Genomic DNA, 27,257 nt, shown 5'->3' with positions numbered 1-27,257 from the left:
CTCCGTGGAGCCCATGAGGCATCCTGGGGCCTCAGTAAAGGTGCAGGAAGGGGAAGTCAGACAGGACTGCGCAAAAAGCTATTTCCCCATGTTGGGCAAAACTGGACTTTTGGTTTCCAGTCCAGCCTGTCAGGAACTTAGAATAAGGAAAATGCTAAACAAACTGAAAATCAATAACTCTGTTTACATCCATCAGAGAAGGGAGGTTACAGGGCAAACCTCTGTCCCCTAAATTGAAGAGATACAGGCAGACAGAGAGAATCACAGCCCACTGGATCACAAGCCCAAAGCACAACATTCTGCAGGAAACGGTACCCAGGAAGGAAAATGTCAACCCTAATGGATGAATTTCTGAAGGCTCAGCATGGACATGTGTGACAGTTAAAAACTCCAGGGGATCCCATCTTAGTGGGAGGCCCCACACATTCACGATTCCTACAAGGATCCCTACAAGAGTCTCACTGTGAAGATAAGAGAGGAAAAAAACCTGTCTCCTGTGCTTCTGGTGGTGGTAGGGGGAGAGTCATTTTGAAATCTACCCAGAAAATTCTGTTCTTATTAACAAGGCCTGCTCTCAAGAGAAACTATTTCACCAGAGCCTAGCCTACTGGGGTTTCGCAGAAGACCAATGGACAGGAGAAGGGAAATCCCAGCTCTGGTCCCCTCCGGTCTTCCTGTCTCACCTACCTGGAGCAGGGGAGGGGGTGGGGGCAGGAAAGAAAACAAAGCTGAGAAGCCCTTGTGAATATGGGCAGCCCGGGGGCACAGGCTCACTTAAAACCCCGAGACCTCATTCCAGGACACCAGAGATCACGTCCTTCCCCTCACACCTCACCACCACAGCAATAGGGCTCTAGGATAATAACAGGGGATTACAAAGGGAGAAACTTCCTCAGGGATTATTGAAGGAGGGCTGGTCAAAAACGGATCCAGTTACAGAGGCTCACAACAGAAAAGGCAGCCAGGTGGTGTGAGACCTCAAAGATGAGGTGAATAAGAAGATACGCCCGATGTGGGCCTGGCAGTAATGCGGCAAGTTCTGGGCTGAGAAGAAGCTGGCATAGTCCCTGCCATCAGGCAGTCATCCATCAACTACTCACACACGTTCACGTAAAATTGTATCTACGACAAGGGATCTGAGGGAAAGTTATGTCGTGTCGTGAGAACCTATAATGGGGGCTGTAGGTCTAATCAGGACCATAGAGAGGACTTTCCTCAGGAGATGTCTGGGAAAGAACTAAGGTTGAGTGAATCTTAACGAAGTGAGGATGCTTTCCAGGCAGAGGGGGCTGTATGCGTGAAGACTCTTAGATGGGAACTACATGGTGAGTAGGAGTGGTTCCAGAAGCCCAGAGCCCAACAGTCTTGGGTCTACAGGATCGACTGTCAAGAACCAGGATGGGGCTCATTGGAAGGTTGGAAGGAACTGCTGATTAATACTTACAAACTAGGCAATGTGTATGTGGTAGACACTTTCTTTAAACTTCTATGCAGTTTTATGAAATATTTATAAAAATATAGATCTCACGTACAAATGACATCCAGTCTAAAAATCAGATGAGAAGAACATAAAAGGATGGTGTGTATGTAGATGGGTGTGCCAGTTGCATAAATCATTATACAGTTTATCAGGAAACAGAATCTTTGATGCAAAGATGATAAAAAGATAAGGTAGAAGCTCAGCCTGGGTGGAAAGATCATGGCCTGAAAGTTGGCAGAACTTGGCCCAGGCCTAGCTTCTTATCCTGGGCTTCTCTAGCCCATTTGCCTGTCTGCAGGTCAGTTTTCTCATATTCAACATTTCCTTATCTTTCCAGCTCTCGGGTGTGGTTACAAAATACCAGGTTAACATGTGGGAAGCAGGTCTGTGCGAAGACGGTATAACATGGAAAAGGCTGTCCATGTATTCATTCATGGTTCCCATTTCGCAGGATGCATGTGTGTCTGCTGAATGTCATTATGTGGTGAATGGTATGACATCACTGTCCCTTCCCTTGGAGAGCTTGCCTCTCCCATCTGTCAAGGAGCAAGAATTCCTGTCCCTTCCTAGGTCCTTGTAGCTGAACTAAGAATCAAATTGACATGAAGACCCAGAATCCACACAGAGATCGAGATTCTAAAGACAAGCAAAATGAGGTATGTAAGTCATCCTGAATGAAGAAGGGAGGGGGAGGTCTGGGACTTCAAAGGGAAGGAACGTAATTCACAGGAAGATGAAAAAGGCTCCATGTTTGGCAAACCAATGTTTGCTGGGCCACTGAGAAACAACGGGACAGAGAGGACTCTGATCAAACAGACCTGGGTGGGTTCCTCCTTGTCTACCAAGCCTAGTTCATGGTATACTGCGGTTATCTATGGGGACAGCTCTCTTCCTGGAGCAGGTCCTTGATCTCAGTTCTTTGTAGGCAGCTGTGGGGGAGATAAGGAGCTTTTCCTGAACATGCTGGGTTTTGATTGCTTTTTGACTTAAAATAATCTTCATGCCAAAGTGGCCCATCTTGGAGCAGCCTGCCCTCGGCCCCTACATGTCTGGCAATTTCTTGTAATGTGGCATCAATAGATCTGTATGATCAAGCATGGGGACGAACATAATAAATCCATGTTTTCTTCTTTCCTGTATCACAGAGTTCTGTAAGATAGTTAATAAATTAGGATGGGGTGGGGGTTCCACGATATAGCAAAGAAGGGGGAGAGGTAGCAGTTAAGCTAGTTGGGATACAGATGGAGGGGGTGATTTGGAAGCTTTTTCAGAAGAGCTGAGTTTTTTTAAATTTGATTTTTGTTTTTTAAAGATTTTATTTATTTATTTGAGAGAGAAAGAGAGAGAGAGCGAGTGCAAGTGGGTGCAGGGGCAGAGGGAAAGAGAGAACCCGGAGCAGACTCTGTACTGAGCGCAGAGTCCGATGTGGGGTCCGAATCCACGACCCTGAGATCATGACCTGAGCTGAAACCAAGAGTCAGATGCTTAATCGACTGTGCCACCCTTAGAGCTAAGTTTTGAAAGGAAGGGAAGAGGAGTGATTATAAAATATTATAATTAATACATTTTTTATTCATATAAAATATTTTATGTACAGGCATTTTTATAACAACTGCATATAATGTGTTCCTCCAAATCCTGTCTTCTGTAAAATTGAGGGTTTTTAACCTTTTATTCTTAATAACACGGATTATGGGGAAAATGGGATCAGATAGGTCCTTCCAAATCAACAGCATTTTGTAAGCAGAGACAGATAAAAGCAATAATAATCCAATAACACAATAACACAATAACACTGGCCTTGTGAAACGTGTGTGTGGGTCTATGGACCCAGGATCGGTCTTTTGCAAGTTTATTTTATTATTTTTTTTTAAAGCTTTTTTTTTTTTTAAAGATTTTATTTATTCATTTGACAGAGATAGAGACAGCCAGCGAGAGAGGGAACACAAGCAGGGGGAGTGGGAGAGGAAGAAGCAGGCTCATAGCGGAGGAGCCTGATGTGGGGCTCAATCCCATAATGCCGGGATCACGCCCTGAGCCGAAGGCAGACGCTTAACCGCTGTGCCACCCAGGCGCCCCTTTTGCAAGTTTAGAATCCTGGGATTCATACATGGCTCGTTTCCAATAGTGACCAAGTTTCATCAGCATGAACCATATAACCCAGGGTAACGTTCTCTCATCGGTTTTTCTTAACAGGGGGAAAATGTCTGCAGCTTCTTCATCTGTATTTGTAGCTTCCCCAAATAGGCTTAAAATAAATGTTGTGGTTTATGAAGTCATTAAACCAGCCACTGATTGCATTAAAGTCACTTCGATGGGATTTGAAGCTTTTGTCTTAAGATCTTCCTATATTTCTAAGACTTTTTTTCTTAATGCTGAGAAAAGTTGTTCTTGACTGAATGAAAAACTCTGTACTCAGAAGAAGCAACTCAACTTCTGGATTCTATAAGCATCGTTCCTATTTCTCAATCAGATATGAGCTAATGGGCATTAAAGGAATAAGAGCTCTACCAGAATAGATGGCAAATCATTTTATAAAACCAAGGCATTGGAAACGTGTTCATCTGAATAAGTGGTGTTGTCTTCACAGTTAGGAAAGTGGGCAGACAATATGCTTTACGGCAAGCAACGCTCAAAACGTTTGAAAATCTTCATTTCAAAATGCTTTCAGAGCCTGCCATGGACTGAAATGTCCACCCCCTCCCCCTAATTTGTATGTTGAAGTCCTAACCCCTGATGTGACTGTATTTGGAGATAGGGCTTTTAGGAGGTAATTAAAGGTAAGTGAGGTCATAAGAATGGGTGGAGTCCTGATCCAAAAGGATTAGTATCTTTATAAAAAGAGACACCAGAGGGGTGCCTGGTTCCTCAGTCTGTTAAGTGTCTGCCTTCTGCTGGGGCTCTGATACCAGGGTCCTGGGATCAGAGCCCCACATAGGGCTCCCTGCTCAGCCAGGAGTCTGCTTCTCCCTCTCCCTCTGCCCCTCCCCCACCACTAGTGCTTGCTCTCTTTCTCTATCTCTCAAATAAATAAATTTTAAAAAGAGAGAAAGAGAGAGAGACCAGAGCTCTTTCTCTGCCCTGTGAGGACACAGAGAAGGAGGCCACCTGCAAGCCAGTAACCTCACTGGAAACCGCCCAGGCTGCCAGCCTCCAGAACTTGTGAGGAAATCACCTCTACTGTTTAAGCCACTGAGTCTCGGATAGTTTGTTCTGGCAGCCTGAGCTGACTCACGCAGAGTCCTTCAGACAGTCTTTTCAGTATTGTCAGGATAGCAAATCTGTCTGAAGAAGGCACATTTGACTTTTAGAATCAGCCAAATGTTGTTTGACGCCAAGGCTACTGAATAAAAATGGGTGCGTGAAAATAAAATAAGAACATTTTTCCAAAAGAAGACAAAAAATAAAATGTGGTTATAAGGTAAAAACATGGCTTTTGATTTGTGGCCGTAGATGGGATTTGGGCATAATTACAGAAGTGAGCAAAGGCAGCAACACTGCAAGAATTGTGTGGGCTCCCTGAGAGTTCCTTTGAAGGACAGTGTTTACAAATGACTTTTTTCTAGAACAAAGACATATTAATATATAATATCGCAAATTCCAAAATTTTAGGGAATCATAAATAAGTAGAAAAACAGGAATTTGCTATCATACTGTCCCCAAGGATGATGACTGTGAAACTCTTTCAGATTTTGTTCCAGAACCTCCAGCCCCCCTGATATCTACACAAGCACATATACAAGCCCATGTATTTGGGATCACTTTGAACATGATGTTATATATCGTGCCTTTTTTCCATTTAACATAGCATTGTGAGCATTTTACAAGTAATTCAATAGATGCAAAAAAACATAATTAGAAGTGTTTGTATAATATTCCATCATATGAATATATCAGTTATTTTTTAAAACTACCTATTGGAAGACATTAAAAACTTTTTACTTTATATTTAATATTACAAATATGAACTTGTCCAAATGAATTTGAAACTTACATGAGGTCTTAAATTCCACTTTAGTTATGGAAAGCTAAGTGTGCCAGTTCCTTTCAGTGGGCGAATTTTTTTTTAAAGATTTTATTTATTTATTTATTTGAGAGAGAGAGAAAGAAAGCAAGCATGAGTAGGGGAAGGGACAGAGGGAGAGGGAGAAGCAGGCTTCCCGCTGAGCAGGGAGGCCGACATGGGACTCGATCCCAGGACTCTGGGATCATGACCTGAGCGGAAGGCAGATACTTAACCAACCACCCAGGTGCGCCTCAGTGGGCAAAATTTTTTAAAGAAATGAGAATATGGTAGGGACAGGGTCAAGAGTTTTAAAGTAACCACCACATAGACCTTTTTTTTAAAAAAAGATTTTATTTTTAAGTCATCTCTAGACCCAACATGGGGCTCAAACTCACAAACCCAAGATCAAGGGTCACATGCTCCTCTGAGTGAGCCAGCCAGGCGCCCCCAGATAGACCATATTATAATTCCATTTAGGTGGAATTATATCACCACAGTGGACCCTTAATCCTATAATTGGCCCAAGTATTCCCAATGTACCATAAATTTAATCACAGTGGTCTAATGTCTCAGATCAATGTTTCCAACTTTTTGTAATAAACCACTTAATGCAAAATCTATAGCTCTATGAAACCTAATTATGAAGCTTTCTCCTCTTTTTAATCAGTTAATCATAAAGCTCTCTTGTATTTACACTTTAGCCAAAGAAAGACAAATGATACACACCCTCACATTTTCTAACACAGCTGAAGTTTTAGTTTTTATTGAAGGAATAACCACAGAATATAAGTCAGAGTTCACACGCAGTGCCTGTAATCAACCAATAAGAAAACAAAGCAACCAGAATACTGTTTTCTCGTACATTCATTGTTCTATATTGATGAAACTCTTCACAAAAGTTCTATTTATGTGGTTTTTCTCATCTTAAGCAATTTTATGCTTCTATCTTTTGGCAGATCTGGAAGAGAAAGATAAAAACATTGAGAAGGGTGTTTCCATAATCACATCTCACTCTTGGACCAATTTCTGTGTTGCTGGGGTGTGTGACCGTGGGCATGGGGACCCCCGGGCCCAGGAGCTGGGTCTTCTGCCTGGTTTGTTCTTGGAAAATGGGACCACCATCCTCAGCAGTGGAAAGCCCTTCTTGGAGACTGTGAGAGTTTAGCCGATGCTCTGGGCAGGAAGTGAGGTTGCCACAGGCCCCACACTTCCTTCTTCCCTATTTCCTTTTCCAGTCCTTTGGGAAGTAGGTCAGATGTGGATTTTATTGGCTGAGTCTGGACCCTGCCGTGGAACTGGTACCATACACTCTGAAGAACAGGAACCACCAACCGCCCTAAAGTCTCTTAGGTTTGTTCTCTTTCTCACCCTTGGCTGCAGGACTCATCCATCCTTCCCAGGACTTTCTTAATAGTCTCCTAATTGGATTCCTGACTCTGGTTTTTTTTGTCCTTAGTTATCAGTTCTGTCTTTACAAACTTTATATATTTAGTTTTTTATAGGCTGCAGAATTATAATCCAATCTCTTAGCATGACATTGAAGGCCCTTTGAGATTGGGAGCCTCCTGCTGCAGCCCCTTCTCCAGCCCCATTGCTACCGTACCCCGTGCTCCAGCAGTATTGAAATCATGGGTAGTTACCTGAATGTGTCTTGTTCTTGAAGGTTCTACAAGTAAGACTTTGGGCAAGTTACTTAGCTTCTCTGTGTGTTGGCTCATTTAGACATGGGGACTAGGCTAGAATCTGCCTTATAGCATTTGCTGAGGGGATTAAATGAGATAATATGCAGAACAGGCTTAGTTAGAGTAGAGCCTGTCATGTGGTGAGATGCTCAATATACTCTATTATTGGAACCCCTCTCCCTGGACTCGTTTACCTCCCTTTTTGATCTCCCTGATTCCTGCTCACCTTTCAAGATGCAGATCAAGTGTCTCTTCCTCTGTCCACTGTTTACTTGCCTCTGTGAAGCAGAGGTCACTGCTTCTGCTGTTCTGTCCTACACTTAGGACCTACCCCTCACATCATCAGTATATCCCTTATGGTTATTCGTTTACGTACGTAGCTCCGTCATGAGACTGTAAACTTGGGCAAGGATCATGTCTTAGTCATCTCACTAGCTTTCACTTAGCACTGACCTTGGCACACAGAAAACGCTTACCTGACTTTTATGGAATGAATTAGGATTGGTTTTCCACAGCTGCTTAGCCCCTTCCCAGCCTGGCACCTGTGTGTAAGGGTGGGTGCTGGGCTCAGCTGGATTTCAGGCAGAGCTGTGTGAGGCGGTCTCTGAGAGCCTGGCCACGGAAAGACATTGCAAAGGCATGCAGCTGACTTCTACATCCCCAGAAAGCACCTCTCAGCAAATTTCTCTGTGCTGAATGCAGCATAAGGGCCACACTGCAGTGCGCAAGGGGAAACAGATTTGGAGCCTGTACCTTTCACCTGACAGAGGCCTGATTTACTGTCTCCAAGACACGCGAGTTGATCCTGCACCAGTGAGAATATTTTCACTGAACTTTGATGTGAAGCTCTAAGACCTGGATGTTGAGGTGGGAAGGAGCATTTGTGTTGTTTTCAAATATTGCAGTTCCTTCTTATTGCCAAACAAAGTTGTCCATGCAGCACTGCCAGCCCTCCATAAATCTCCTAAATAGTTCTTACTTAAAATCTGATATAATTCCAAAATGTCCATAAAGATGATTAGAATATAGCACAGGAATACCTTGCCACAGAGAAATCTATTTAAAATCAGTTCAAAGCTGATTTTGAAAAATTGCAAGAAGGGAAAATATGTAAAGTAGGGAAAATGTGCTATAAGGAGAAAAAAAAATGTGTGAGAGACTATCACTCCCTGAGAGAGCTGTAATCAGATTCCTGAGCTCTGTTGAAAGGACGATATTGGCACTTCAAAGTTTTTAAAAATGTCATTGAATTCTGAGGCTTAAGAACAAGGTGCCAAGTAGACGATAAAGATTATTTGAGGGTAAAAAAAAAAAAGGAAATATTTGATATCAGGAGCCTTTAAGGAGTATCTTCACTGTACTATAAAGTTATTAAAATAGTACAAATATACCATTTTTAAAACAACCTGTAAGATAATAAAGAAATAATTTTAAGCCAAAAATGAAGGCAATTACAAATTGTCTATACAGAATGATCTCAAGTATGGAAAATGCATAGTAAGAAATAGAGAGTTGGTCACACCATTATGGCTCTTGCCTCTTAGTAGGTTTGGAATAATAATGCCCTTGTCCTCCTCTTGGCTTTTATCAACTTACCAAATTAAATTAAATTAAATTAAAACATTTAGTATTAATTCTGGCAAAATTATCTTTGACTCACACTTAGAACTGAAAACTTGCCAGGGAGCTATTTGCTCTTCTGGAATATTCCTTCTTTGAGGGGCAACAGAGGTCTTGGGAGTATAGATTCAGAAATGACTGCCAGGTAGTCCAGCCCTGCTGGGGGAATGTATTTGCAGCATTTCAGGTGAATAGTTGTTGGGTCTTGGGACCAGATGTGGGAAAACTTTAGTTTCCTGTTTCATGTGGGCACCTATTTCATATCCCAACTTCCCACACCTCCTATGAGAGCCTTAAGGTTTGGGTCAGCTAGTGACAACTTGGGGGAGAAGGTGGGCAAGCTGTCAATGAAGAGGAGGAAGTTCAAGAGGGGCAAGAGTGCAGGATAAGATGGGAACCAATGGGACAACAGAAGTTGACTGAGAGATGGATGGATTTGGGAGCTGATGAAAATGTGTAATGGTTCCATTTGGCCTGGACTGGAGGTAGGGTGAAGGATAGTGCTCTCTGAAAGTTACTCCGAGATTTCTTGCTTGGAGGTAGGCTGTTTTTCTCCTTCTTCTTCCTCTTCCTCCTCCTTCTTCTGGAAAATGAGAAGGACTTCCTTGCTAGTATGAATCAGAGGAAGGTGTCTAGATTCGAGAAGGTTGATGGTGACATTGATCTGTGAGAACATATCTGTATGCTATCTATGCCCATCTCCCCTGGCTTCCAAAGCCCCAGGCTAGGGTCCTCATGCTGCTAGGAAGGGATATCCAAGGGGAAGATAATTTCACCCCACTTGTCCAAACACTTGCTACATTTCAGCCAACCCTTGTCTTTGACTCAGGAGAATTGTGTAAAAAATACTTTCCATCCTATAAGGTTGGATGGCCAGTGAGAATGGTGCTGAGGTCCTGGTCTGATCACATGATTCAGACAGGTGGTTATAGGTGCCTCTGCTCCTTGAGAATTGCGGGGACTGTAGGCAAGTCACTCAACAGATGATGTTGGAGCCCCTGTTACATCTTAGGCCCTATTCTAGACAATGAGAATAGGGTAGTGAGTTGTGGTCACATAGTCTTTGTTATAAGGAATTGGTTTGATGAAATATCACTTTGTAAGAGATGATGGGGAAAAAGGTCATGATGTTCTTTAAGCGGAATTGTTTACAGTTGAACATCAGAGACAGGTGTATAAGGGAAAGTACATGAACCCTGGCATCAAATAGGTCAAGGGGTGTTTCTGGGTCCTGACCTCAAAAGCAATGTAATCTTGAGCAAGTTATTTGAACTCTGTGGGTCTCATTTCCCATTTTAAAATGGATTATTACAAAAAGTCAAAATTAAACTTGTCTAGATAATGCGAAATTATTTTGCAAATGTATGGCTTTCTATTGCTTCATATCTTCACTAATGCTTGGTAATGTCAGACTTCTTGGTCTGACGTTAGGTAAATCTTTGCAGGAAGATAATATCAAACAGAGCCTCCGATTCCTCCACAATGTTTAATATATATTCTCAGTATGAAACAAATAGATAATTTTACATTCAAGGAGACAAGAACTGACCAAAAACCCCAGAGAAACAAGAGACAAAATAGAATAGATCTATGGTGGTCCCAGCTAGTGAAGGTATTATGGGCTTTAGAATAACTATGCTTAATATACTTCAAGGAAGATTGAGGAAGAGAATTTAAAATTATTTTAAACATAAAAGTGGAAATCATAGAATTGAAAAATACAACTAAAAGAATAATGGATTGCACACTTAAAAATGGTTTTAAAATGGTGAATTTCATGTTATGTATATTTTTATCATGAAAAGGAGAGAGCAATGGATGGGTTTAGCAGGAAATTAGACATTGCTTAAGAGCTTCTTCGTGAACTGCAAGAAAGATTGGAAGAAAATATTCAGACTAAAACACTGAAAGGAACCAAAAGATAGAAAAGAGTGTAAGAAATCTGTGGGGTGTGGTGACCAGGTCTAATCTAAGTGAAACTGGAATCCCAGAAAGAGAAGAGAGGGAATGTGGTGGAAGCCAATAGGAAGAAAAATTGGCCAAGAATTTTCCAAAATTGATGAAAGATAATACTAATTCAGAAAGGGCTGTGAACCTCAGAGGATGAATAAAAAACCCGCACTGTTGTGTACTGGACTCAAAGCACTGAAATGAAAGACAAAGAGATAATTTTACAAATAGCCAGAGGCAAAAAAGGACACATTGCCTGTACCTTCTGGACAGAAACAATGAAGCCATAAGACAGTGGAATGGAACTTGCAATGATGAAAGGAAATGATTGTCAACCTAGAATTCTATATTCAGCAAAATATCTTTTTTTTTTTTAAGGTAGGCTCCAGTGGAGCCCAATGTGGGGCTTGAACTCACGACCCTGAGCTAAGATCAAGAGTTGGAGGCTTAACCAACTGAACTACCCAGATGTCCCTCAATAAAATGTCTTTTAAAAATGAAGACAAGGTAAATATTTTTTAACAGGCAAAAACTAAGATAATTTGTCACCAGTAGGAGGACAGTAGAAGATTCTACAAGGGTTCTTCAGACAGGAGTCTAAAGGTGGGTTTTCAGACAGGAGTAAAATGATTTCAGATGAAAGCATACAAATGCACAAAAAATAAAGAGAAAAGGAAATACATGTGAGCAAATTGAAATGGATATTGATTGTATAAATCCAAACATAATAATGACGTGTGGCTCTCGGAGGGCCGTGCCCTCGGCTGGGGAGCAGTGCCCTCCGCTGGGGAGCCATATTGGTGCGAACAAGAACACCTGCTTCTCCTCCTCTACTCCTGACTTCAGCCCCCCTGGAGGCACGATTCCTCTAGGTGGAGTCACCTCCTGTAAATGCAGAATGTTCATGGCCTTCTGGAAATCGAGAGGGAGCCAGGGGGCAAACAGTACCTGTCTCAGCCAGGCTGCCTGCCTTTCATGATCGATTCTCCTGCTGCTGTTGCTCCCTGCCTGTATGACCTGCGAACACCCTGGTGACCTCCCATCTTCCAGAACTTTGGCTTCTCTCAGATCTCCAGTTATGCTGAAAATTGGTCTGTGGCTGTCTGATCTCAGTCCCCGACACCACTTCTTTTCTTCTTCCTCTAGGAGGGACCAGCAGAGCCCCGAGGTTGCGCACCGCCAGGGGGGAATTCGGACAGTATTCTTGGGAAAGGCATCGTTGGCAGGCCCTTATCGATCATAAAGTATTAATGGCACCCTCTAGACTTGGGCAACCCCCCACTGTTACAGCCATTGTACTTGAAAGTGGGAAATTCTGCGAAGCCTGAAGTGCAAGTCAGTTGAGAATTTTTTTCTTTTCACACGTTTTTTGGCTTGGCGTGCTGTTTGGATGTGGCCACCATCTCCTCCCTTCTTCTTGTAATAGCTTGCCTTCTGGTCTTTTTGGGTCTGCTAATCATAGCACCCATTCTTCTGGCCGGAGTGGTAGGCAACTGACTTGCTTGGTCCCTCCTAGTTCCCACTGAAGACAGACATGTGACCCTGGACAGGCCAATCAGAGCCCTCTGCTGGGATTTTCTATGCACACACTGGCAGAAAGATGCTCTCTTTTTGCCATGGCTTTGCCGATCTGGGGCTGTCAGCCTGCACCTGCCTAAGGCTGCCCTTGTATATACCATAAGGAATAGGAGGGACTCAGGCCAAGTGCTGGGGAGAAAGAGACACACACACAGAGAGAGAGAGAGAGAGAGAGAGACAGGGACAGAGAGACAAGACAGAGATTAGAGAATAGAACTGTATTATTATATAGAATAGAACCATATTATCATATATAAGACTTTACAGGCCCAGGTTTGCTTCAGATAGTTTTCCCTGAGTTTCCATCTCTTGTAGAACACCCCTGAAAGCAATAACTTCTTGGTACCTTAGGCATTTCTTGCAAAGGGCTACAACAGTAAGCACGAAATGCACATTACTTAGTAAGCCCGTGAAATGTGGGGCTGCAGAGCTGGGGCAAAGTCTTTGGCAGACGATTTTAAATCAAGTTAAAGTAACATATGTGTGACAACAGCCAGCACACGCGCCCCGCCAGCCCCTGCGGAGAGCGCCAGCAGAAGGGAACCTTTGCAGATGGACTAAAAGCATTCCAGCCAGCGTGGGCTGTCATTTCCACCCTAACCTTCCCCAAGCATAAAGACCGGCCTCGTTACTACCCTGGGACCTGCCAAACGTTTTCTGAGAGGACGAGGCAGAGGCAGGACAAAACGTCTCTCGTTTTTGTTGTCCGCTGAAATGGATGGAGAGCTGACTGTTCCCACGCTGCGGAGGGTCCGCGCCGGCTGACACGCCGGTTGCCATGGTGCCCGAGTGCACTCGGCGGGCCTGGAAATCTCTGCACCTGTACCTGTAAAATACCATGGACCGGAAGCTTATTTTCGTGATTAAGGGTGTTGATCAGGCATTAACAGCCCAGGAGAGCATTCTGCTGACCCGGGATGTGACGCCTCTGCAGGTCAAGTGCGAGCACTTTACGGATGCACTGGAGCAGAGAGTTCAATGTCGTTTAAAAGCGTTTACTGAGAAGCAGTGGGTGTTAGGTCCCGCAGGCAGGAGCACAGGAAAGGTGGAGATCTTGCCCTTTGGACAGGGAGGCCAGACGGCAGTGGCTGAAGGGTGGGCATGGAAATAGAGTGAATCATAAAGAGCACAGCTTTGCTGGTGTTGGAAAGCCACCGGTGGAGAGAGAAAATGACTTGCAGAAATTTCACGGTGTTTGCTGTTGCGGTGTGGAATGCCAGGATGGTCAGGGTGGCGGTCAGACAGTACCCACCTGGGTCTCTTTCTTCCCATGCCCTGTATGGTCGCCCTGGTCCAGGGCCTCATCACCAACTTTTCCTGGATATCGCAGTTGACCCTAACTGTTCTCCCTGGAGTCAAGGGTCTTCTTCTCTGAACTACCCTCTGTCTAGGGGGGTGGTGTCATTCTAGGGTTCCAGGATGCTCCCCTGCTAGGGAAACTTCAGTGGGTCCCTTCTGCCGTCAGCACAGTATCCAAGGTTCTCCATGACTCTACGTGACTCAACTCTCTGGCTCTGTCTCCTACCCCTCTACTTTATACATTTAGGTTTGGCCAGGTGGAACCAGGTACTTGCCTGCAATATCTTCCCCATATCCTTGAAACCTGGAATCCTCCAAGGCACCAATCGCCGCAAATGCTTCCATGGGTCCTTCTGTCTTCCTCTGCAGACGTAATATCTCCCTGTCCCCATTCTCTTTTTGCAAGGTGCTTGTCGGTTGTCTAGAATTAGAATTCTTTCCTAATTCTTTGCGAGCATCTGGAGAGCAAGACCATGCGTATTCGTCTTTGTATCGCACATGCATTCCAACATAGTTCCTTATTTTTCGTGCTCAGTCACTGTGATGGGTAAATGAACAAATGGATGAATGCATCTTGGGCATAAATTATTATATGGATAATGTTTGAAATAGGGTCTAGCCATGACTCTCATACGAATGTAAAAAACCACACACCAGAGATTTTATTTAATTCATTAATTAATGAGGAAACCAGTAAGATGTCACAACTGGTTCAAAGATGAATTTTTAGAACCATATGTATTTAGACAGAAAATCATGCAAAATGGATTTATAAAGAGGTGCAAAAGTGGCTTGTGGGGGGGGAGGGAAGGACAGGGAATCAGCTGCAATTTCATGGGGATCAAAACTCATTTGCATGTGTCTATGGACGAGAAATATTGGTGAACTCTTCTACAACTTATAGCATTGTAAAATAGTTCGAAAACAATGAAAAGTGCAGAGATCCCATGAAATCAGATAACCCAGAAAGTGCCTTAGACAACACTGAGTTTTCTATTGAAGATACCCAGCCATCTTTCTGGTCTGCTTAAAAGTTTTCACATTTTTCCCCTACAATGCATTTTACCTGAAGTGTGTCTTCCAAATGTGTCTTCCAAATGTGAGGTAGTGATGGCGTCCTGGTAACCAACAGGGCACCTCATCCCCTCCCTGGCTTTCTTATTCTTGAATACTTTTAGTTTCTTTACCTTAGACTGCCCTTTGTTAAGCCAGTGGATAATAATAGTAATAAAAATTTAAAAAATAATATTCTAAGTGCTTTAATTGTATATTTGACCTTCACGACAACCCTTCTGTGAAGAAGGTGCTAATAGTCTGTCCACCTTAAGAGGAGAACACTGAAACTTGGAGTGACAAAAAAGCTTCTCCGAAGTCTACACATGAATTTAAACCCAGAGTCTTTGACTCCAGAGTCCTTATCTGTATGCAGTTTGCTGGTAAGAACATCCAAGAACTGAGGAAGAGGATGGTAACTCACTCCGATGTTAGGGCAGGCTTGGGCTCTTTTTCTTTCTTTCTTTCTTTCTTTCTTTCTTTCTTTCTTTCTTTCTTTCTTTCAGAGAGCAAGAGAGTGACAGAGCGAGAGCACATGCACACGAGTGGGGGAGGGGCAGAGGCAGAAGGAGAGAGAGAATCTCAAGCAGGCTCCACGCCCAGCACAGAGCCTGATCCAGGTCATGACCTCAGCTGAAATCAAGAGTCAGACCCTTAACCAACTGAGCCACTCAGGTGCCCCTCTTCTTAAATAACTCCTGTATGCCCTCCAATTTGCATGTGCACTGTTTAATTATTTCAGAAATACCGGACAAATTTTTTGGTTTTAAGACACCTCTGCAGGGGCGCCTGGGTGGCACAGTGGTTAAGCGTCTGCCTTCGGCTCAGGGCGTGATCCCGGTGTTCTGGGATCGAGCCCCACATCAGGCTCCTCTGCTGTGAGCCTGCTTCTTCCTCTCCCACTCCCCCTGCTTGTGTTCCCTCTCTCGCTGGCTGTCTCTATCTCTGTCAAATAAATAAATAAAATTAAAAAAAAAAAAAAAAGACAGCTCTGCAGAAAGGCTGTCCCCAGTTAAAATATGTTTAAGATAAGAACCTTGAATTGCAGAGTCACTACACACAACCCAATGGTCCCTACAGGATTCTTCCAGGTTACCCCCCACCCTTGCAGGTCAGAAATGCATGGTGGAGTTAGTACAAAACGAGCGTGCAAATAAGTTATTCTCGCAAAGTTAAATGAGCTCATTTGTTAGTTTATTCAATCAAACATATTTGGAACACTCACCATGTGACCCCTCGAATTAGAGTTGAGAAGGCTGATTTTATTTGCCCTAACACTGTAGGGTTTTTAACCATAGTCTTAATCATCATATCCCTTTCAGTTTCTGACAGCAAGTGCTTCGAGACTGTAATTTGATGAGGACGTGGGGAAGAAAGGACCTTGACATGGCTCTAGGTGACATGCTGGTGGTGTCCGAAGCTGTCCTGATTCAGCAAGGGAAGGCTCAGGGTAAGTGAAGAAACCCGATAGCACCTACCTGAGCAGCGAGCATCCAGCCGCGCGGGCAGAGGTGGGGCCTGGAACTTTCTGTCTTGCTCTGGCTTCCACAACTTTTGCAGTGATGTGAAAAAGCTTGGAGGAGACTCAGGGAACAGAGCCACAGACTTAATCAAAATCTTGCTTAATCTTCATCAAAATGTTAAGGCTTAAAATCAAAACTAAGAGAACCCAGATTATTCATGAGTGAAGAGAGGTTTTGTGGCTGCCATCAAATCTATGAAAAATAATTATAAAAAAGAAGGTGGTGACCTACTGTTCTCAGTGCACACTGAACAGGTGAAAAAACAGGTGAAGACATAAAAATTGCTGAATCGTGAGTGCTGATAAATATCAGAATTGATCAACGAAAGAAGCTGGGCAATGGCATCGCCGGGCTTTAGAACAGCGGACTGCCCATTACAGTGTGTGGCTCTGAGGGTCAGAAGGCTAATGAAATTATTCCTAAATTTCTGGGCAGAGACAAATTCTATGAATCTTGCCCGGGATATTTCCTCGAGATTGCACTTTGCTCCGGGCAAATGTGGCCCTAACACTAACAGGAGAATATGTTAGCTAGGTTTATCTTTGATTTTCCTGCAGCCACCTTCTCCAAAATCCATCTGAAGATACACTCCCAATAGCCAATGGGTCTTTATTTCGTATGAAGGCGTTGGTGACTCTCACCCTGGTTCATAGAAGCAGATGGGTTTTCATCTGTGTCTTCTCTTTTTTCTCCACCTTTTCTTTACAAGTTACTCATCTCTCCTGGGTCTTAGTTTCTTATCTGTAAAACGGAAAGATGATCTCTTCCCTCAAGGGATTTTTTTTCCTGTGAAAAGGAAATCTATTAGTGTGTGTAGGGCACTTTATAGTCTCCAGCACATTGTATTAAATAAGTAATAAAATGTTGCCAAATATTACTGCTTGCTTTACACATATTAATAATTAGCACATATTATTTCAAAAAGTAACAATGCTTCCTAAGGGATCATGCTATCATTTATATAATATTAAATATTATCCTGTTTGCAATGCAGACTCATGTACACAGCTTCTGCCTTGAGGGGCTCTTTTCTCCATCAAGGTGCAGCAGTACAAAACACGCATGTGCGTGCACACACATACACACCCACACGGCATATTCACATCCAGCTTATGCATGAAGGCCTTTCGGTGGCAGGCGATCACTAAATTTATTTTAGTGGTGAAGGATGGGCTCACTAACTTCCCCTCTGGCCATCACAACACTCACTGCCACTACAGCAAGCCTGGAAAAAAAATCACAAAGGAAATGGATGAAGGGACCAACGTTCAGAAAGTCAGTAAAAAGGGAGGGTGAAACGAGGAAAGAAAATGCAATGCCATGCCATCCTTTTCTCCAGCCCTGATAACCTTCTCTGTGTCTGTATCTGAGGGCGGGGTCGTTGGCAGAACAAAATGACAAAACACAAAGGACCATCACCCCACGCTTCACGTTTCCAAGGGAGCACTGGAACAAAAGAAAGGTCCATATGGTGGACATCCTCTCATTGCCTGGTGTGAAGATGTGAGGAGCTGGGGCAGGAGATGGAGAGGGAGAGATGGAAGGAATGGGTGCGAGCCAAAATTTGCTCTGCCTCTTGGGCTACCAGCTGTTGGGTGTCTAGAGAAGAGCAGGGGCCAGCTGGAGGCACCGGCTTTGGAGAAAATGTGAATTTCTGGCTTGAGTAACACTAACGTAATTCTGCATTTATAATCCCGCTCGCCTATCGGGAACCAAGCTCTCAGGCTATTGGATTTCTAGAAGAACATTTGTAAAGTGGATGGCATGGCCTGAAGCCCCAGCCAGTATATGAAGTGATGTCTTTGGAACCTGTTTGCATAGACACCTCAGCTCATTAGGGTGTGCACATGAAACCTCTCTTCTCAGTTTAATTTGTATCAATGACTGCCACCCAAAGATAGTATTCTATTGGGTAATGAGTCTTGTGATAACATCTTAGGTGGATTCCATAACTTTCCATCCATTAGAGGTTACTGGGACACATTGGGTACTGAATCCTGTGATGACATGTTAGCTGGATTCCATAACTCTCCGTCCCCTACAGTTACTAGAACAGCCTCATTCTGGGATTTCAGATGCTCTTGTTCACTCTAAGACATCCAACCTCAAAACTGCCTCGCTCCCTTTATTTTAGTAGGGGTTCATTTGTCTGTGGCACTAACAAGAAAGATAGTTCTCAGCCCTGGCTGCAACTGGGAGCTTTTGAATGTCTCCCATTCTGAGAGATTTGGGGCGGTCATTTTTCCTAACCTCCAGGTGATTCTCCTGGGCCGCCAGGATGCAAACCTCTGCTGGACAGTGCTTGCCTGGAGGCGGGGCGGGCTGTTGTGCTGGTCCACACAACTTCCCCTTAGCTCCTCCAGGGTGTATGGCAGGAAGGTGGACAGGAAGGGCCGCTGGTCCTTATTTAACTGGAAATGTCTTCTTCTTAGTTGGGTGCTGCTTTGTCCCCAGCTCGTGGTGCTGGCCCTCTGTCCGGCAGGCATCCCTATGCTGGCTGTGTCCCAAGGCTCAGCTGTGGGCAGGTTCTGTGGGGCTGGGCAAGATGGTGGAAGCCCAGGTATCTTCTAGAGTACCTGCTTGACTGAAGAGAAACTCATAGCATATACACCTGATGTGCAGAAGGTACAAGTATAGACGGTACCCCAATAACTGTTCCCTCCAAATCCCACATATCTGCCCCTCCAGCTCCCTCTATTTCTCCTTTCTGCTGTTCAGGTGTCAGCCTAGCACCTGTGCTGGCTGACCAGATATCTGTATTAGAGTTCAGCTAGAGAAATGGAGCCAATAGGATGTGTGTGTATATATATATATACATATACCCTATATATAGGATATATTATATATAATTATATTCATATATGAATAAAATTATATATTATATGTAATTATATTCATACACAAATATAATTCTTATGAATATATCTGAATATAATTATGAATATAATTATATATTTTATATAAATATATGGAGAGAGAGAGAGAGAGAGAGAGAGATTCATTTTAAGGAATTGGCTTATGTAGAGGCAGGCAAGTCTGAAATCTGTAGGGCAGGCCAGTAGGTTGGAGAGCCAGGAAAAAGGTGATGTTGTAGTCTTGAGTCTAAAAGCTGTCTGGAGACAGAACTCCTTCCTGTTCAGGGATCATCAGTCTGGACTTATAACACCTTCAACTGATTAGATGAGGCCCACCCACACTGTGGAGGATAGTCTGCTTTACTCAGAGTCAACTGATTTAAATATTAATCACATCTAAACCTTCATAGCAGCATCCAGATTGGTGTTTGTCCAAACAACTGGGCACCACAATCTAGCCATGGTGACACAAAATTAACCATCACAAAATCCAGCTGGGAAATGAAATATGTAGCCTTCGGTTCTAGAGAGGGAAAACAGCCCCTTCTCCTTTCGAGAGGAAATAGCTTAGAGGTGTACCTGATCCTGTACTCTTTGCCTTCTCTCTTTGCTGTCTGGGGGAGGTGGTGGTGGGAGAAGCTGTGTATGAATCAGTGCTTGTCCTTTGGCCTAGGGGCTAGTCACTGCTGAGGAGATTTGCTGCCATCTTGGTTAGCATGTGGAATACTTGGTTCTCAGCTTTGGGGCTTTTTTTTTTTTTTTAAGATTTTATTTATTTATTTGACAGAGAGACAGCCAGCGAGAGAGGGAACACAAGCAGGGGGAGTGGGAGAGGAAGAAGCAGGCTCCCAGTGGACAAGCCTGATGTGGGGCTGGATCCCAGAATGCCAGGATCACGCCCTGAGCCTAAGGCAGACGCTTAACAACTGAACCACCCAGGCGCCCCTCAGCTTTGGGGCTTAGTAACAGCTTTAAGATAACAGGAAAAGCCCCACCCAGTATCTTGGCATATCTGAATATTGCATGTGATAACATAATCCCAGTACATGGTTTATTTATTTCTTATATATATCTGGAGCATCCTTAAATACTTTGTGACCTGAGCTTTAGAGTGGTTCTGGGATTTGTGAGACCTGATGCTTATGGAAAAACACCTAGAATTACAAACACAGATATAGGTCAGAGACTTCAAAAGGAAATATATAAGAAAGAGCTTTGGAGTCTAAGCTTCATTATTGCACAGGCTGAACTGTGTCCCCTAGAAATTCATGTGTTGAAGCCCTAACCCCCAATGTAACTGTATTTAGAGATGGGGCCTTTAGGAGGTAATTAATGTTAAGTGAGATCAGAAGTCAAGTTCCTAATCCAATAGGACTGTTAACCTTATAAGAAGAGGAAGATCTCTTTCTCTCTGCCTCCCACCCCATACCTTCCAGAACAGAATGAGAAGGCAGCTGTTCACAAGCCACGGAGGAAGGCTCTCATCAGTAACCAAATGGGCCAGCACCTTGATCTTGGACTTCCCGGTCTCCAAAATGGGGGAAAATAAATTCCTGTTGTTTAAGGCACCCAATTTGTAGTATTTTATTGCAACCCAAGCTAAGACAATTACCTTGATAGTAAACCTGCCTTTGTTGAGATAAGATGGGGAATATTGTACACACACACACACACACATAAACACACACACACACACACACACACACACATACATACAGTATATATATTCATGACTTTCTTTTCCAGGATAAGTGACACATTTTCTGTCCTCCTGGAAAAACATTATTCCATTACTTCTTAATCCCTCCACTGCCATCTCATTTAACTCCTGTACCTCTGTTGGCAGATGTTAACACATCCTTATTAGAGACAAGTGTTTTGGAACAATTCATACATCCTTCCATATGGTAATGGAAAGTTTTAATTGCTTGGCGGAAGCTATTTGATCAGTCTGTTTGCCCATTTTCTTCCAGGGGATAAAAGAGTATTTGTTAGGCTCCTAATGCACAGGAAAATGCAAAGCCCACATTTAATATCCATTGGGTACAATTTATATTTTAAATATCATAATTGTAGCCTTTCCAAATCATTATTTTTTAATGTAGTTAAATATAATTCATTAGCACGGTGCTGAAAATAGCAATGACATTTGCATCACTGTGGTCGCCGCTTAATCAGCATATTGGGAGCCCGCAGAGATTTCTGTGCCTCGGTTCAGTAGCATCACTGGACCGTCGGCTTTACTTGCTCTGCAGGAGAGAGCAGGTGGGCTTGTGCTGGCGAATCCCAGCGGGCTCGGTGAGAACCCGGACTAGCCTGCGGCACCTGCATCCGCATTCGATATTGGTGAGGCAATCAGCTCCCGGCATCAAACCTCTAGGAATGCTCAGGGGCGTTTGGGGGTTCCCGACATCCTCTTGGTTTTTATTTACCTCTGTTCACAGGATTCTGATGGCCTGCAGAGAAAAAAGTAGCAATTCTTAAAGAAAAAGAAATTGCTAGAGTATCATTCTGCCACATTTCAATGTTGCACGTTCGCCTTTGTGAATCAAGAGGCGGAGTAAGGGTTTGGCGAGCAGGATGCAAGGGACAGGGCAAAGGGACAGACTGCCTATCTGTCCGGCATCCTCTCCACTTTCTCCTCCTTCCTGAACCCCAGACTTAGTCTCCCTTCCTTTTTCCTCTTTTAATTTGCTCCCCCTGTGCAACCCCGTTCTTGTGCTGCTTCTCCCTGTCTTACACCATCGTTGTCTTTACCTTCCATTTCTACCCCCATCTTTCCTTTCCCGCTGCGGATCCCTCAGTATTCTTTTTACTTCACGCTAACGTCCCATTTTAGATCCTTTTGTGTTCCTCTCGCGTGCGAATACACGGAGCCATCAAGTCCCAGACACAGTGGTTATGCCCGACGCGGGGCCGCTCCTCGCTGCAGGGCCCACGGCGCATGGGGGGCGGCTTTGAATGCCGGGGTCCGCAGGTGCCGCGATGCTTGCCCACCAGGGACCCGCAGTAGAGGAGTGCGTCTCCTTCTCCTGGCCGAGGCCCCTTCACCAGTCCGGCCTGCACCTTCTCAGCTCGCGGGGGCGCCTGCAACTCCTCCGGAGTGTGCACAGGAGGGTAAGGCTTCTGCCTGGTCCCCGACCCCATCTTGGCGTCCGGGGATTCGGTGGCCAGGCACCTGCTGTCTTCAGAAAGCTGGGGGAAGAAAACCTTTCATTTACAAAGAAAACCTTTCACTGGCAAAGTTCTCCATTGTCTTTTGGTCTCAGTTAGTTTCTTTATCCCTAAAGAAAGTGGAGAACTTCGCACTGAGTGTGGGTATTTCTAGGTCTGCTTTTTGAGGAAACCCGCAGGGAGAAGGAAGACACATCCATTCTCTCCTACCCTTTGGGGCCCCTTGGGAGGTGGGGGCGGACTCATTTTCTAAATTACCAATTATATGGGTTACTTCTTTTTTTTTTTTTTTTAAGATTTTATTTATTGGAAAGAGAGAGAGAGAGAGAAAGCGCAAGTGGGGCGGGGGGGGGGCAGAGGAAGGAGCAGGCTCCTTGTTGAGCAGGGAGCCTGACATAGGGCTCCATCCCAGGGCCCTGGGATCACGACCTAAGCCGAAGGCAGAGGCTTAACCAACTGAACCACTCAGGCGCCCCAATATGGGTTACTTCTAAAAGGAGAAATATAGGGTATTAAGGACATAGGACTAAGAGCTATGTTCTACCCCTTATGCTTCTCCTCTCAAGTTTATTTCTGAAGTCTTCACCACCATCATCACCACCCCCATCATCACCACCATCACTATGATCATCTTCATCACCATCATCCAGGGTCAAGGTGTGGGGGAAGTTACTAGAAATCTAGAAGTTACTAGAAATCATCTGCTCTTTCTGCCCTTTTTTGCCTTAATTGTTATTGTATTTGTCATTGCTGCATGTTTGCATTTACTGACATTTTATAGCAATAAAGAAATAGTGTAATAATAGCACTTAAAACTTAAAACAAGTTTGAGGTTTTGTATGTTTAACACAGTGCCTGATAATACATAATACATGCTATGTAATAAATACCAGCTATCAAATATACTGCTTTAAAAAAAACCCTCCATTTATTTTATTTGCCTTTTCCCCATATCGATAATTGACTGGTTTTTCTCCCCATTGGTCTTTACTTATAAAAATGGTGTAAAAAAGAGAAAATGTTTCTTATGCCTGATTCTGTTCTTACCTTTGTTGTCCTCTGAGCAATATCTCCCAAACTACCTATGGTAATAATCATAATCATAATAACTAATAATGAAAAACTTGGCTTTCTTTACCCTGATTTCTTCTCTTCTTGGCTCAGTTTTTAAAATTTTGTTATTTCAATGTAGTTTTTTGTAGCATAATTCTTCTGTTTTTAGGGACAGTAATATTTTTGAGGATATAAAAATATAGGAATTTTGATGTGAATTAGAATTTATAAAAGATTGTGAAGCTACCCACATTTACTTGATTCAAGTAATGGACACAACATCCTAATAGTCAGAAATTAAAGCGGGACCAGGTGAACAGAAGGCCATTATGCCTTCTTTTTTTTTTTTTTAAGATTTTATTTATTTATTTGACACAGAGAGAGAGAGACAGCCAGCGAGAGAGGGAACACAAGCAGGGGGAGTGGGAGAGGAAGAAGCAGGCTCCTAGAGGAGGAGCCAGATGTGGGACTCGATCCCAGAATGCTGGGATCACACCCTGAGCCGAAGGCAGATGCTTAACAACTGTGCCACCCAGGTGCCCCAGACATTATGCCTTCTAAAAAGGTTTCTGTATTTAACAACTAATAAATGAATCAATAAGTAAAAAATGAATCCAATATGTCTGCTGTGCTGAGCTAAGGAATGAATCATTCAATCAATCACCACATCCTTCTTGAGTGTCTATTGCATGCGGAGAATTGTGTTCTGTCTATGCTGATGAGAGGAACCCAAGAGTCAAGAGAACTCAACACAATGTTCGTAGGTTATGTACCAGTTACTGTGCTAGATGTGCTGTTTCTCCATCTACTGGACTCCAGAGGATTCTAGACAAATGCCTATGAAAATCTTCCCTTAGATGTTGTCCACAGACTCTCAGTTTAGCATGGCCAAGAGTAAATGAACCTTCTCTCTGTTAAATGGAGCCTTTCACAGCTATGCTTGACTCTTGACCCTCCACCATTCGTCTTTCCCCATACAATCACGCATCACTAGGTTGGGCTGATTCCTCGTACCTAGAAGCAGAAGCTGTCACCCCCACCCCCCATCCCGCACTCCCTCCCCCAAGCCTACTGCTGTTACCATTGATCAGGCCCTGTGTATTCTCAGCTTTGCTCTCTCAATGACTTTGTAGCTTGTGTATCTCTGAAAGTCCTTATTATCTTCTCTGTGTGGTTCCTGCTAGAGTGACCAATCATCCCAGTTTGACCAGGACAGAGAGGTGTCTTGGGATGTAGGACTTTCAGTTTTAAAGCAGAACAGTCCCAAGCAAACTGGGACAGTTGGTTGCCCTCCCTCTTACTATCTTTTGAGTCAAAGTCTGAGGCAGGTGGAATGGATTGAGCACAGATCAGGTGCCCACATGTATTAGCGGGGAGGATGAGAAAGGATCCAGCATTTTCCAACTTCTCTAATGGGAGTGGGGCTTGGATTCATAAGGAGTCCCCAGCTGTAGAAAGAGAATCCAGGGTCTGGGTGACAAAAGCAAATGACACATACACCCATACACCATTCCTCTGTGTCCAGTCTCCCTAATTATAATGTCCTGTGCCTTCTGCCTCGAAGAGAAGCTCACATTCTACCAACTCCCTCCCCTGGAATAGCCACTCTCACTCCCCACAAAAGAGGAAGTCCAAACTTTGTGGTCTATGGTGCCCCACGGTCTGACTCCAAGCCTCCGTTTCCAGCCTCACCTCCTGCTCTTCACCTCCTTACCCTTCTGCCCCTTCCTTCCAGCTTCAGACACACCCCCTGGCATTTCAGGAACCATGCCCCATGTTTCCCTGCCTCCAGGAGTTTGGGATCAGCTGTTCCCTTCACCAGGACTGCCGTCAGCTCCCCGGGCAGATGTTACTCCTCTGTGACACCTTTCCGATCACTCCATCCCACAGTCACCCAGGCCAAACGAGCTGTTTCTTCCTTTGTATGTTGATAACACTCGCCACGTGGTATTGCCATTTCTATTTTCCATGTCTGTCTTTCCCTTAAATTAAAGGTGCTTCAAGTGCTAGACAAAGAGAGACCTTTCCTCTGAGAGATGGAGAGGGAAAGCATGACCACAGCACACTCAAAAAAATCATAGTCCCCTAAATCTGAGTGAATTCCAAAAATATATGTGGCGAGGCATTAGTTGTTTTCCCAAACATCAATTTCCCTACCCTTACAGGAGAACCTCAGGAATTCAGGGGGCACACGGCTGCATGTTGTCTACCTTTGGTTTGGTTTTGTTTTGCTTTGGTGCTGGTGTCGGTCTATGAACATGATGGCAGACACTGGAGCAGCCCATCTTTGAGGTAGAAGCTGATGTTGAGGATGGCAGGTTGACAAGGGAGAAGGACCATGGATCCCCCATACGTACGGTCAATAGATCATTCCTGGATTGTTCATGTTTGCACTGCTTCGTGTGAGAGAAATAAACTTCTGTTTCATTTAAATCACTGTTAATTTGAATTTTATTGCCACGGCCCAAACTTAACTCAATTAATATGAGGAAGAAAAGATGTTAGAGGTGAGCTAGCCCTTTTATAGCGTGACTTGGATAGAAGTCTGGTGGGCGGATGGATGTGGGAGAGCTGAGCAGACACACAGGAGCATAGCCCCTCTGGCGATGTCAGTGTGGACGTGTGGGTCATTTTTTGCTACAGACACTTCTCTGGATCAGCATTTTCCAAGATAATTTCTTCAGATCTTTCTCTAAGGTATTAGTCATGGGATAGAATAAGAAATAGGAATGGAGGAAAAAAAAAAAAGACCAGAATGCCATTTTGTTCTCCTTTTTCTGCTCTTTAGATCTGGTTTTTGGATGCTGATGATCACGAAGATGCCAGAAAGATCTCTTACTAAGATCCCATGTCAGGCCCCTGGTGGAAATGCCACAAAGCAAGATATGCTCTACGACTTCACTGAGATAAACAGACAAAAAATATACAAACAGAGGACAAAAGTGGGTAGGTAGCTAGCTAGCATATTGTTTACTCAAATCTACTTTTTAAAAAAAAAGATTTATTTATTTATTTGGGGAGGAGGGGCAAAGGGAGAAGGAGAGAGAGAATCTCCAGCAGACTCCCTGCCAAGTAACAGATTCCCACTCGGGGCTCCATCCCATGACCCTGAGATCATGACCTGAGCCGAAATCAAGAGTTGGATGCTTAACTGACTGAGCCACCCAGGCATCCCCACTTTTTAAAATCAAATAATTGAAAGAATATTTAGAAGAGGGAGAGGCACAGTGGCAAAATTTAAGCTTTGGGAAGACAATTGGGAATTGTCACCCAGTCACTTGTTAGCTGTTCTGATTATGGGTGAATTAATTTATTTGAGCTTTACTCTTCACTAAGAGCAGGCTGCTGATACCTACTTCTTGTGGTTGTTTTGAGAATTAGAAGACAACATGTAAGATTTTATTACAATGTTTACGTTTCATGTTTATGCCTTAATCGATGTGGAATTTTGCGTACAGGGTGAGATAGACACCTAATTTTATTTTTTCGATGTGGGTACCCTATTATCTCTCCATCATTTATTAAAACAAAAAGTCCTTTGGTCTGCAGTGTCATTTCTGTCCTACATTAAGTTTCCATACAAGCATGAGTCTGTTTCTAGACTTTCTTTTCTCTTCCATTGGTTTGTTCATCTATCCCTCAACCAAACATTCCCTCTTTATGTGATGTCTTTATGTCTGGCATGGCAGTTCTACCATTTTATTCTTCCTTATAATGGTCTTGGCTGTTTATATTCTTCATCTAAATTTCAGAATCAAGATCCATAAGAGACACTGTCAAGATTTTTATCAGAATTGCATTAATTGTCTAGATGACTTTGGGGAGTGATAAAAGCTTTACGGTACTAAAAGTTGGGTGCATTTGATAGACTGAGACTAATTCGGGGTAAGGAGGGAGTCAGAGGGGAAGGAAAGCCATGAGACAGGAAAGCCCCAGGTGTGTTTGGCACATGGAATGGTCTAGTTTGACTGGCAGGTAATGGAT

The 27,257-nt window shown here is 43.7% G+C and overlaps 1 long non-coding RNA gene across 1 annotated transcript; it reads left to right on the top strand.

Moving 5' to 3' along the window:
- Positions 1-11,183: 11,183 nt before the first annotated feature.
- LOC121101208 lies at positions 11,184-26,212 on the top strand. The gene is made up of 3 exons (XR_005833146.1): positions 11,184-11,245; positions 15,991-16,118; positions 26,062-26,212. It is a non-coding gene; the product is annotated as an uncharacterized LOC121101208 (long non-coding RNA).
- The last annotated feature ends 1,045 nt before the right edge of the window (positions 26,213-27,257 follow it).

Source organism: Ursus maritimus, unplaced genomic scaffold, assembly GCF_017311325.1.
Source record: "Ursus maritimus isolate PB19 unplaced genomic scaffold, ASM1731132v1 scaffold_10, whole genome shotgun sequence".
Taxonomy (NCBI): domain Eukaryota; kingdom Metazoa; phylum Chordata; class Mammalia; order Carnivora; family Ursidae; genus Ursus; species Ursus maritimus.
The sequence above is the reverse complement of the archived record's forward strand: the minus strand, read 5'-3'. Positions and strand labels throughout refer to the sequence as shown.